This window comes from Apodemus sylvaticus, chromosome 6 (genome assembly GCF_947179515.1).
Source record: "Apodemus sylvaticus chromosome 6, mApoSyl1.1, whole genome shotgun sequence".
In the NCBI taxonomy this organism is placed as follows: domain Eukaryota; kingdom Metazoa; phylum Chordata; class Mammalia; order Rodentia; family Muridae; genus Apodemus; species Apodemus sylvaticus.
In genome coordinates this window covers 29,222,353-29,236,086 of record NC_067477.1, presented here as the reverse complement: position 1 = coordinate 29,236,086, position 13,734 = coordinate 29,222,353, and positions in this window count along the sequence as shown.

The window sequence follows — 13,734 nt, the reverse complement described above, 5'->3', positions numbered from 1 at the left end:
GATTTGAGTCAAGCCTAGGATTCTGGTCAAGACTGCTTTTAATAAATTGAAGACAGGTTTTATAGACATTTGGGGGATCGGCCAACCCCCCAGAAGTCGGTAGCTTCAAAGGCGGTGCTGTGAATCTTCTGGCTCCAGGTCTCAGCGGGTCGTCTGCCTTCTGCCTGGAAGCTCAGGTGAACGCCGGCCTGGGGGCGGTGTCGATAGCCGAGGTGTGGAGTCCCTTTGTTTGTAGAACAAAGGCCGGAGGTAGCCATCGGAAGAGTTGGGTGCCCGCTAGCCAACTAGTTGCAGGGGGGGGGGAGGGTACAATTTTCAAAACAATTAAACTATGATTTAATGGAAGTAATGAAACTAGAATTTTACATACTAATCTGTCCTGGGAGTCAATACCACTGTGGATGATTAGAAGACTCCATGATTCAGAAAGTTGTCACAGTTCAGCTTCAAAAAGACATTCCACCCAAGAAAGCTCTCAAGTGTTTCTAGATCAATAAATCTCTCAGTTACAGTTAGAGCATGTAGACTAGAACTGTCCTTAACTTTCCTCTCTTTCTGACACATGTCGATGCTAGTTAGTCTTGGCTTTGCCATTGTTTTCAACAAGTGAATAATTTCACATTACAGATTAGACAATACCTCACTACAAAAGAGTATTGAGTATTGATCTCTTTAAACAAGAATGAAAGAAAAATATTACAAAACAAAAAGACCTTTTGATTCCCTCATGACCCTTGAAGGAACTCTGAGAATTATATCACTGACTTTTTTTGCTCAAGGAAAGAATGACTCCTTAATTTTGTCAATCCACTGAACTTCTGAGCTCTGCATATGTAGCACTGAGGATGTTCTAAAATGAGCTTTTCATGCTGGGGCTTCAGAGAATCTCTGGGTAGGAAGTCAGAAGGAAGAGTCACTAAGTATCTGCCATCAAATGAGGCTGAGCACAACGTTTCTGAAAGGACTTTTAGTTGGATTGTCATTTAGAACTATAAATACTTCTGTCTTCTGTTTTTTTAATAATTACATGCTTATACCTCCTTGCCATGTGCCTGTTTTACAGACATAGCCTCTCTCGAATGTCAAATACTCACTCTTAAAACAGCCTTCCATTGAGCCACTAATATCCATCCTTTGCTTCCCTTTGTCTTAATGAATCTACTCTCTGATATTCAGAATATGCAAGTTTACATTCAAATCATATCCTTTCCATCACCGTCTGAGATATAGTACTTGATTCTGTTTCTCCTCCTAAATAATCAAAGATAACATAATTGTTGTAATAGAAAGTTCATATATGATAATATGTGCAAACATATTCAGGAAACAAGCTAAAGATAGGCATATAATGTGCTATTATATAATAGTTATTCAACAGCATGTAATTGGAGACAGTCCTATGAAGCAGTTAATAGATGCATCATTCTCAGAATTATTTGCATTTACAAAAACAGAAAATGAAAATGAAAATGAATAAACATGTCTCTGTTCTAGAAGTTCTGAAGTCCATTTCTAGTTCAGTTACTGATGCCCAAGTGATTTTCATTGTCCTTTGGAAAGATTCTTCAAAGCCAACTCATCCAGTTAATTTGACCTCTCTCTCACATCTTTGTCACTTTGAAAGAATATGTAACTTCTCAACATGAACATATACAGTTACCCTTTCTGACTATTAAGTTGGTATCCAGCAATAGGTTTGACATACTCATCACATTTACTCATAAACATAGGAGGCTGGATATTATTGTAGCTACAATTTTACATGTTATACCACTAGTTTTTTATAGTTTAAAATCCATGCATGACAAAGCAGTGACATAGTAAAAATCTGGGATTGGTAAACAAACAAACATCTCTACATCCCTTTATTTTACAGCTGTGGTGGTATTGATAAGAACATGACCAAAATCTGGACTTTAATGTCATCTCCATTATAAGATAGAAAACTCATTCTAAATATTATCCTAAGTGAGGTAACCCAATCACAAATGAATACATACAGAATGAAATCTCTGATAAGTGGATATTAATTAGCCCAGAAGCTCTAAATACCCAAGGCACAATAGCATAAAAAATGACTCCCATGAAAAAGTAAGGAGAGGGTCCTGATCCTGGAAATGCTTGATCTAGCATTGGAGGGGAGTACCAGGATAGAGAAAAAGGAGGGAGGTGATTGGAGAATGGGTGGAGAGAAGAAGGCTTATGGGACATATGGGGAGGGGGGAACTGGGAAAAGGGAAATCTTTTGGAATGTAAACAAACAATATAGAAACTAATATATATGTATATATATATATATATATATAACAAAAAAATCAAAAACATAAAAAGAAAGCTCATTCCAAAAGATTGTTTAGTTTGTTTGTTTTGTTGCTGTGTTTATTAAATATGGTACTGCTCCATAGTCCAGGATGATTGCCAAGGCTAACCCTCAGCATGGAGAGGAATTTTCTGAGAGAAGGTCTATCTGGAAGCAGTGAAAAGAATGACTCAGAGTCCAATCGTGGATTGGAGCTGACAACCTGTGTTCTGCTTGATATGGCTTTTCCAGTGTGCTTCTTTTTGTTCTGCTATCTCCCTGGAGATTACTCTGTCTATATTCTGCTTGCTGTTCTGAGAGATCTCTCTGTCCATGTTCTGCTTGTTATTCTAATAGATGTCTTTGCATGTCCTGCTTGCTCATGTGGGTAGGTGTGCTTGTGTGTGCCTATGTGTATGTGCCTGTGTGTGTGTCTGTGTGTTTGTCTGTGTATCTGTCTGTCTGTTTGTCTCAGTATCATTTCTAAGCATTTTCCCCTTTTCTTGCTAAATGATTCTCTGGAGAGCTCATCTCCTGCAACATACAGGCCCAATCTTTTATTTTATGTATCAATCCAATCATTTATTCTAGGTTTCCTTTTGATTATTTTATGGATGAACATCAGGTAACCCAGCCTTTTGATTATTTTTTTTATTTGTATTGCTTATGTTATTTATTTACATTTCAAATGTTATCCCTCTTCCCGGCTTCTCCTTTGCAAACCTTCTTTTCCATCCCCCTCCCAATGATTCTATGAGGGTGCTCCCCCATCTACCTACCCAATCCCTCTTCACCACCCTAGCATTCCCCTATACTCAAGGATCAAGCCTTCACAAGATCAAGGACAGCCCCTCCCATTGGTGCCAGATAAAACTATCTGTGTATCTACAAAGAGTAAAGTAACGCATACACTTTGGTTGGTGGTTTAGTCCCTGGGAGCTCTGTGGGGTCTGGTAGTTGATATTGTTGTCCTTTCTATGGTATTGCAATCTTCTTCAGTTCCTTCAGTCCTCCTCTAACTCCTCCATTGGGGTTACCATGCTTTGATTCTTAAGAGACAGCAATAATACATTTTTTCTTAACATTGCAAAAGAATTCAGAGATTTGTCTGCCTTTGTTAAGCACAGACAATAAACTAGTTTGGTGGGACCTGAAATTACCATACTCATACCACATCTTGGCCTAACCTTGCTTTGTCCTAGGCTGACATTGAACTCAGGATCTGCTTGCCTTTGTATCTCTGACAAGCTTGCTCATAGTGCTCCTCTGTTCCTTTAGATTCATGAAGCACATCATAATTCATATAGCATCCATACATTTTACATAGCTTATAAGTTATAAATATTTCGAACTCATGCAGTTAGAACTCTTTTCCATAGCCTCAAGGACTGTCCTGAAGGTCCCAGTGTTTACCTTTTTGCTGAGACATTATCCACACCTTAACCTCCTGGATGTGTATTGTCTGATTATCATGGAGTAATTAACATTAACAGAGAAGGTGTTCATCAGAAGAATGTGAAATTATATGCATTATTACAGAAACAAGCCTTATAGCCTCAGCAACCGCCCACCTTCATGGATGGTCACGCTGGGGTGCTATCCAGGCACAGGAGCCATGCCACTCTGTCAGCACCAGGGCCATGACAGGCTCTGCAGATGGCTTACATATCTTGAACATACTGTGTTTGCATTCTCAACATGGAAATCAAAGGCCTGAGTCACCAGCCTTAATTTCTTCGAAAACTCAATGTTTATCTTTTTCATTCTAAACTTCAAAAAAAATTTCCACCTATTTTATCCTAGGAAATGAGAGAAAAGTTATTGAAATTGATGCTAAGATACTGGAAAAATTCTAATTTAGGAATATCCAAAAAGTACATGATTTGGAATTTTAATATCTCTAAATCTTTCTACAGTTCAAGGACAATTTAACATTTACTCTGTACCTTAAAAGCCACATTTATTCAGAATCAATCATAATTTTATAGCCTGCTATTTGTAAATGGTGGTAAAATCATGACTTTGTCTGTATTACATTTATAAAATTCAGTGTATTTCTTGTCAACAATGATAAGGTTTGAACAAAATTGAAACACATAAAATGCTAACAGGCCCCTTAAAGATGGTTCATATTAAATCACAGTCTATGAACATGATCCACAACTCAGGCAGAATACGTGTGAATATATTTGGTTGTTCACCAAAAAGAGTAAACTAAAGTTGAATAATCAGAAGACTGCATTTGGAACATCACTTAAATACATGTAATATGAGCACACTGTTTTATACATGGAAGTGGGATAAAAGACTCATTATAAGAGTGAGAAAATGACATTTCTAGGTCATCTGCCAAGCCTGACGTGGCCTTGGTGGGAACAGAGTGACATGGTTCCTGCACCTGGATAGTGCCCTGGTGTGACCTTCAATGATTGTCAATGACTGCTGAGAGCATAAGGCTTATTTCTGTAATAATGCATATATTTTCACACTCCTCTGAGGAATGTACTCTCTATTAAAGTTCATAGACTCCATGATCATTAAAACAACACACATCCAAGAAGTGACATCTATTACTGTCTTTGAAGTTCACTATGAGCTAGAGTGTCTTAGCCTCTACAAGTTAGAAAAGGCAAGTATGTGAATCTTGCCCACAAGCCTGCTGAAAATAACCAAGCCACAGCAGCAGTTGGACGGTAATCCAATGAGACACATGCATACTTTGTGTGTGTGTGTGTGTGTGTGTTGCCATACCTGTTCTCACCCCTGCAGTGGTTAAGAGAGGATATTGGGTCTTTTGGCACTGGAGTTAAAGTACCTGTGTGTCATCATAAGTGGGTACTGGTAACTGAACTGTGGTCCTTTTAGAAGAGTAGTGAGTACCTTATCCATGAAGAAATTTCTATGCCTTTCCACTATGTAAGTACTTTCATAATATGAAGTTATAAAATTGTACAAGTATAGTGTCAAAAGCTGTTCTGTCTCCTGTTATGTGTTACACTCGTCTCAGAAACTAATATGCTCATTTTTATGAAATAAAATTGAAAATGGAGAAATGGCTCAGTAGGTAAGAGTACTTACTGTTCTGGCAAAGGATTCAGGCTTCCTTTCTTGGAGCCCGTGACTGCTCAAAATGATATGTAACTTCAGTTCTACAGCATCTGATAATACATTGCCTTATTTAAGCAATATTCATTGATGTTGTTCTAGCATACATAGAGAAAGACATTCATATATTTTTAAAGTAAACACAACTACCATTATTTAGATATTATGGTAGACAATTAGCTATATAGCTAATAAATGAAATTGTCATGCAATATTTTTCCAATAAATGTCATAATCTTCTTTAAAAATATATTATAGTATAATATGTATATAATAGAATATTCTGTATTACAGGATGAGAGTCATGAAGATTAGACGTATGAAATATGGTTATAAACATGAAAAGGACAAATCTATACTATCATTGCTACTATATAAATACGTGGAAAATAGTTTAAAATGCAAATGTAAATAGTATCTAATATTATTGCCACAGAGTGCTTTTTGTTTTAAAACAAAGGTCAAAATCAATCATACAAGCAATGGGAAACTGACTCTCAGACATCTAAATAAAGCCAAATTAGGCATCATGGAGAGAGGAGAACCCATTCGTCTTTCTCTTTGTCTTTTATTATTACCTTGGCTTTGTAGGGAGCTGTGTTTCTACCACAAGCCAATATCAATAAGGTGAATGAGGTCTTTCAAGGTGAGCACAGTTACCACTTTGCTCTGCTTCTCTCCTTCTTCTGTACCAATGAGACTCAGGAATGTGTCAAATATGCACTCAAGTCCAACAGCAACAGAGCCTGGGACCTGCCCCTTCCTCTCTGCCTGGTGATAGGATACACGGTGTCAGGTTGAGATTCTAACCCAATCCTGGCGGAATAAGGAGGTGAAAATTAGTGTTCACTTCTCTGAGAAAGTGTCAGCAGGGCTGAGAAGAAGGTCAACTTTCACCATACTCGTCTGCAGGAACGCAGAGTGACTCACTACTGCACACTTCCTAGGATATGTGTGCATCCCAGTGTAAGCAAACATCTGCACCTGCCTGGCCTGTTAAAGGGTACACGAGGTTTCATCTCATGTACCCTATGTACACAACAGCATGAAAAACTCTCCTCAGGGAGAGTTTTGCTGCAAACCATAGGTTTCATGGGACAAAAGGGCTAAAAACATCCAGCTTTTAAAGAATAAAATTGTGAAGCCTTCGCAATGCCAAGAAAACCACAATATGACAAACATATCAACCGATGCCAACTGGAAGATGAATCATACATTGTCATAAGACATCAAAGATAACAAAAACAGCCAAAATAAAAATGTTTCAAAATTAAGCATTTACATGAACAAAAAATATAAGGAAAATGTTATCCATGGTGTTAATATTATACAAAGGAAAGGAATGAAAACCTTTGGACTGAAAACAATAGGTATCACACTATATATCATGTTAGGGTTAGAACATACCAGAGATATGTTATAAAGCAATTGTAACTTAGTTCTAAACTGTGAGAAACAATCTAATGAAAGGATGACACTTTTGCTGATGATAGTTTAAAATACTTTGGGGAAAGACACATAATACCTTCTGCATGGTATTTCGTTTCTTCTCTCTGAAGCCAATCTTCCCACTTTCTCCCTAGTGCAGTAAATAGCAATTATATCTCTGTACTGTATTTCTGAAGCCTTAAAGGCACATTTCTTTCTTTCATCTCATGTGCCCTATGCACACAACACATGAAATAACTTCATTTCTTCTTGCTTAATTAATAAGCACACTGTCATCATCTATGCCTAATATTTCTACCATTCTTCCTGACACTTCTCAAATATAAGGATCTTTTGTGCAGAGGGGACTGAAGAAGTTATCAAGACCAAAAATAAAGCACCACCCTGAACAAACTCTTTTTTCCCCATAACTATAACTTAGATGCTCTAATCTAATTTCTGTATGATTTTTGCAGGAATGGGGAAAATGGGAGTGATAGGCTTCTGTTATTGTAGTAAACTCAAATACTTTTCTGCATTCTTAGTCCTATCGTGTAGAGTGAAGTATATGATCTAGGAAAGTATGTGTATAAAATAATTTCTATACCTCATTGAATACTGCCTGAGCTTTTGTGTCCACTCCAAGGTTGACACAAATGTTCAAATAGCACAATATTACGAACACACACACATGCGCGTGTGCACACACACACACACACACTAAAATATTGATAAAAGGTTATACACCCAATTTTTTTGATAAAATGGTGCAAATTTTGGAAAACTAAACAAAATGGCCAACTTTATTTCCCCCCTCCCCACTGTCCCTTCTACACAAGACATTAAGTGGGGCAGATGATTTTGGAGAAGGCCATATAGAGTTTAAATTTCTTCCTGACACCACAGAATGAAGCAGAGGGCATTTTCTCAGCTCACTTAGATGTGGAACTAAACTGAAAGAAATAGAACTGAGGTTTGAAAGTTCTTCACAGCAACTATGAAGCAAGGAGGCAGGAGCTCCAATACCCTATGGGAGTGAGAGTATACTTCAACATGATCATCATAATCTCAATCCTCTGCAAGGATCCACTCAACAATGCATGCTAAATAAGGTTCAACAGTCCCTTCTACAATGCACTCTGTGTCTTTCAAAGTGGCCTGCTATCTTTTCGACATGGTCAGAGAAGACCAGTTCTTGGAAATATATGTTTGGCCCAAATAGGCATATGGGAATATGGCACATAAAATATGCCCACATATTTTAACATTTTTTTCATTTATTCCCTAACAATGTTTGACTTCTTTTGGTTTCTACTTATAACACGGTAAGAAATGGCCTTTTCTTATGTTATCTAAATATTTAAAAAAAAAATAGTTCTACTAGTTTTAAAGACTGTGTGTATGCTTGTATCTGTCTCTCTATGTCTCTATCTCTCTGTCTCTCTCTATCTCTCTCACTCTGTGTGTGTGTGTGTGTGGAGTGTTTGTATGTGTGTGTGTGTATGCTAATGGGGGCCTGAAGAGGGTGTCAGACCCTCTGGATTATGGACAATTGTTAGTCACATGAAATGAATGCTGGAATTTAAATTTAGATTCTGCTTCTCTGAAAGAGCAGTAGACATCTTACCCACAGAGCAATATCTATTAGAGGCTTGGGGTATGTCTTCTTTTATTTTGATGGGAGGGACTTTGAAAACCCAAACTTTTAATTAGGGAAAAGTTAGGAGTTCTAGTTAACTTCAGCACTTAACTGAAAGGGATGAGATATTCCCTACATTGACAAAAACACACTTGATTTTGATTGGTTGTTTGGTTGGTTGTTTTGTTTATTCTGTCTTCCTTCTCTTGAAGAAGTCATTACTTATAGCTTCTCAGTAACATTTCCTGATATGGATCAAACAGATCTTTTAAGGTGTATGCATATTAAAAATATTTACCTTTTCTTCTTTCAGAAAACTCTTGACTGCAATTTCCAGAAAATATGTATCTGGGTTGCTGCTGATTCTTATCTGCCCAGGATTTCAAGTGAGCAGTGATTACTTGTGGTGGACACCGAATTTTATTAAGAGAATAAGTATAGGTCTCATTGTTTATCTGCTTTAATCCAAATAGGCTTGATATGAGCAACTGTTCACTTTTGAGAAAGCCACATTGGCTTTCTTTTCTCTACTACTGAAACAATTAGTAGTAGTAGTAGTAGTAGTAGTAGTAGTAGTAGTAGTAGTATTTTGCTGGAATCCTAATGCGTTCTGTACTGTTTTCAGAATCTAGTTCCTTAATGCTATATTGAGTGATCCAGGTCCTTTCTTCCTTAAGGATGTAACTGCTAAAGTGCAGGTATGAGCTGTTAGCCCTTTCTTTCTCTTCTTGCTCCTATGTATGGAATCTTACATCGTCAGTCCTTAAGGGAACGAGATTCAGCTTTTTTAAGCACAACATTTTATGTACTGAGTACAGCTGTGTCAGTTTCTTTATTTCCACAGACTGCTTGTCACATCTGACTCACCTTCTGATTCATTTCTTCACCTGCAGACTTAGGCTTGCATGAGACCTGTAAACTCATCAATACACATGATTTCTTGGTGCTAGTTTTCTCACAAGATTTATCCTTAAAAGGATTACCTATTTGTATATGGTGGACTTGCATCTTCCAACATAGTATGAATGTGGAGGTCAGAGAAGGCAATATGAGGGACCAGGTTGTCTCCTCTTATCATGTGGGTACTGGAGATTGAACTTATATCATCAGTTTTAGTAGCAAATGTCTTACCTTCCTGAATCATACAGCCATATCTAGAATTTTATTTACTTATTACTTCTAGATTCACCTAATTAGCTCTAACTTGAAGGAGAACATAAATATATGCATTTAAAAATAAGGCTGTAAAATATGTAAAATATCACAAATGGTTAGTAAATCATGTCATGGCTACAAATCAGATCAGATATTGAAGAGATATTACCTGAAAAGATATTATCAGTATCATAGAAATTCCAGTATTCTGATAACTTATGTTCATTGGTGTGAGGGTATCAGCTTCTCTGAAATGGGAGTAAAAGATAATTGGATGCTGCCTGCTGAGTGCTGGAAATCAAATCCCAGGTCCTATTTAAGAACAGTCAGTACTATTAATCACTGAACCATCTCTCCATGTCTTCTTTATTTTCTTTAAAATATTTAGTTATTTGATGTGTATACATGGCAACATGTGTGAGCATGAGATCATGGAGGTTAGAAGAGGGAATTGGAACAGGAGTTACCTGGGATGTGAACCACCATGCGGATGCTGGATGAAATCCCTCAGTGAGAGCAGCATATACTCCTAATAACTGAGCCATTTCTCAAGCCCATAAGAATTCTTAACTTCTACCCTAGGGGTTAAACAAAGTGTGCCTTTGCCAAGCTCTCCTTTCATAGTTCACCTAGCACCAATATGAATTTGTGGAAGAAGAAGATGGGGAACAGAAATCTAACAGAGAGACAATGATACTGCTTATCAAGGCTTCGGATTTATATGACCATTTTCCAAGTTGCACTTCCAAGTGGGACTCTCCACAGTAAAGCCCAATGGCAGGTCCCAACCCTCATGCCTGCACATCAATGATCTCAGAGGCATTGCACTCTGGAACCAGCTTGAGATAAAAGAAGTTGCTTAGCATAATGGAGACTGGTATTATGTAGAGCTGGAGTAAAATGTGAGATTTAACTGTGTGCCATGGACGGAAGTGATGAGCACATGATTGAATCCTCATTGCTCATCTGCACTTTGATCCTCTAACAAAACCTTCATCTGGCCTCATTCTCAGAGATATCACAGAGCGAGGGACAGGGTCATCTAATGTGGGCTCCTGTTTGTCCAATAGGATGTCATTTCTATCTTCTAAATTACTGCTAATTTGAGATTGGGGGACTTCACACATGTGTCTGTGTGTTTTTCAAAGGAAACCCAAAACTGGTTAAAAAAAAAATTGTTCATTTGAGATTTTTTTTATGTGAGTCCTAAATGGGGCTCATGAGAAGTGTCAGATGAAATTGGCCCATGTTCCAGAGGAACTCCCTCCTTCCCAAAAGATATTTAAAAAAAGAGAGAGAGAGAGAGATTTATGACTACAGGTGAAAAGAACAAAATTGCTGTGACTCTAGAAAAATTCAGCTTTTAGTTTCTTGTTCACTGAGACTCTGGAATGAAACCAGATGATTAGACAGGGGTGTGCAAAGATTCATGTTTCTATAGATAAGAAGGAAAGTCTTGCAAAAAACGCACAAAAACCATGCTTGAATTGGTGCCTGCTTACATATGTGGAGTCTATCTCTGAAGGCTATAGTTCACTTGTAAAAAGCCAAGCACATTTTGTCCTAAGTTTAAATGTCAACAATATTTTATTAATAGTTTAGTATTCCCCATTTCCTCAATTAAAACAAATCTTGATAACTTTTTGCTTTACTCTCCATTGTGACTGAAACACTATCCAAGAAATGGAATTGTTCCACGTTCCAAAGTGCTCTCCAGTACTGTGGACAGGAAATCTAGTCATGTCTGCCATATAGCCCTCTCCAGGAGTATAATTCATTAAGGAATTAGAGCTCCAAGTTTTTAGAGTTTTTCCTTGCTATGGAATTTTTAATATTAAAGGCTGAATCACGGTGTCTGTTTGTGATTTAAAAGTTCCCAAATTGAAGACTTTTGCAGGTGCACACTGGCATGTGGGTGGGATACAGACTACAGACTAGTTCACATTTCAGGACCAAAGTACAAAATGGGTGTGGAATGAATCCTCAGTTGCCCCATTAACAACTGGCCTCATAGGCCACATCTGGAGTTCTCATAGGTATTTTATGACTAAAATAGCAGTAGTCATTCACTATTGGCCCTAGTCCTTCAGGGCTAAGAATCACAACACAGTCTTTGAAAGAACAGTCTTTTCATTGATTAAAAAGGGCTCACGTATGTTTCCCTTCTCATTTATGAGGAATTATGAAAAACTATAAGCATTTGCTCTCTCTTCTGTTTCTAATTTAGCATATTAGAGTGCTTGACAGTCTCATGTCCTGATGGGAGTTAGGAATAAGCAAAACTTACAAATCTGATCATCTTTCAGTTGGACCATTATGTGGTTAGACCTACTGCCCTTCAGTCTGGAGTATCAAAGTTCTTGTACTACAATCAGAAATCTGCAAAGTGGGACGGAGTAGAAAAAGAGACAGGCTTTCTGTTCTACCATGGCAAAACTCATTGGCACATAATGAACTCAACCTTAAGACAGTACAAGTGACTATGGTGTTTTATGTGCAGGTTTTCTCTCAGAACAGCATTGCACACTTTTGTTTGGTTCATGTTATTGAGATAAAGCACCTCAGAAATATTAAGAAAAAATGAAATTGAAAGAGATTGCTGAAGGCTTATCTTTTTATCTTGTTGATCTTCCTTTAGAAAGTGTTTTCTGAGCCTTTTATAGAATGTCAAACATGAATAGGACCTCAGAGCTCATCCTTCATGTGATGATAGAGTCTATATGTTTGGAATGCTTCACAAACAATTTTCTTCTTTCAAAGAAACTAGAACAAGTAGAACATAAAGGGATACTAAATATTCCGACACCTGGGACCCCTGGTGTGGCCCCATACCTGGGAGCATAGCTGCAAGGACAGACAAAGACAAAGACAGAAATCAAGACAGAGTGAATCAGAGGAAAGGGGGAGAGGAAGAAGGATATGGAGACGGAGACAAAGATAGATTATCAACTTTTTGTTGATTTTAAATATTTTGCTTACAATATTAGGTTGTGATAATTTGTCATGATAAATACATAAACAATGGGAAATTGAGATATTAATTTTTTAAGTGGAGAAAACGGTAATTACAATACCAACTATGTTGGGTACAGTGGGTAAGAATGGCTGCAATTGATCTAAAAGGAATTGTGAACACAAAATCAGGTGATACTGGACAGCCATGTAAAAGATAAGTGATAAATGTTCTCTTTAATGCTCAAATTTGTAACATTTAAGGGTCATGGAATACTTTATCACTTGAAATTTTGGTGTGTCAGTAGTCCTGGGAGACCAGTTCTCTCCAGGAGGAATTTGGATCTGGAGAGCTATGACTCGGGTCAGTTCCTGGGTGTAGATGGAAACCAGAAGGAGTCATTCCCAAGTTCTTCCTTGGTTCATGTGTCTAATTGCTCTGGTTAGATCTGTCTTGGGCCAGGAATTTAAGCAGAAGGTGGTCTTACCTGCGCTCATACATGTGTCAGCACTCCTGGGAGACCAGCTCTCTCTGTGCAGTATTTGGGTACAGAGGCCTATGGTACAGGGTCAGTTCTGAATGCAGAATGAAACCAGAAAGATTCTGTTCCAGGGTGCACCTTGGCTCCTGTGTCTGAGGGTTCCATATGGGTCCCTGTCTCACATGAAATTTCTGTTGAGCCATGATATTCTTAAGATGCCAAAGTTTTAATAATTTTTTAACTAACTAGATTGTGAAAGCATCAATTTCATCAGAACAAGAAAGCTGGTATATTTTAAAAAAAGGAAAGCCCATAAGCCCGTATATAAATAAGTTGATAGTTTCCAAAATGCTTTACATCCACACTGAACATTTACTTTTGAAGAATTATTCACATGCTTTTTGTTTTTCAGAAATAGGGTGAATACACATTTAAGGAGAGTTTCTCAAAAATTATTAATATGAATATTTAACATACCTTAGAGATGTTGCCAAATAAATCATAATTAGAGGCTCAATAACTCATATGTAATGTGTAAATTCATTTGAGGTTCCTCAAATGAATTATTTCATTATTTGTTGCAACCATTGCAATAAACTATAATAGGTCAAAGATTTTTTTCAGATAGTATTCTATAATACGATAGATTTACTTTTAACAAATTCAAAGGTTTA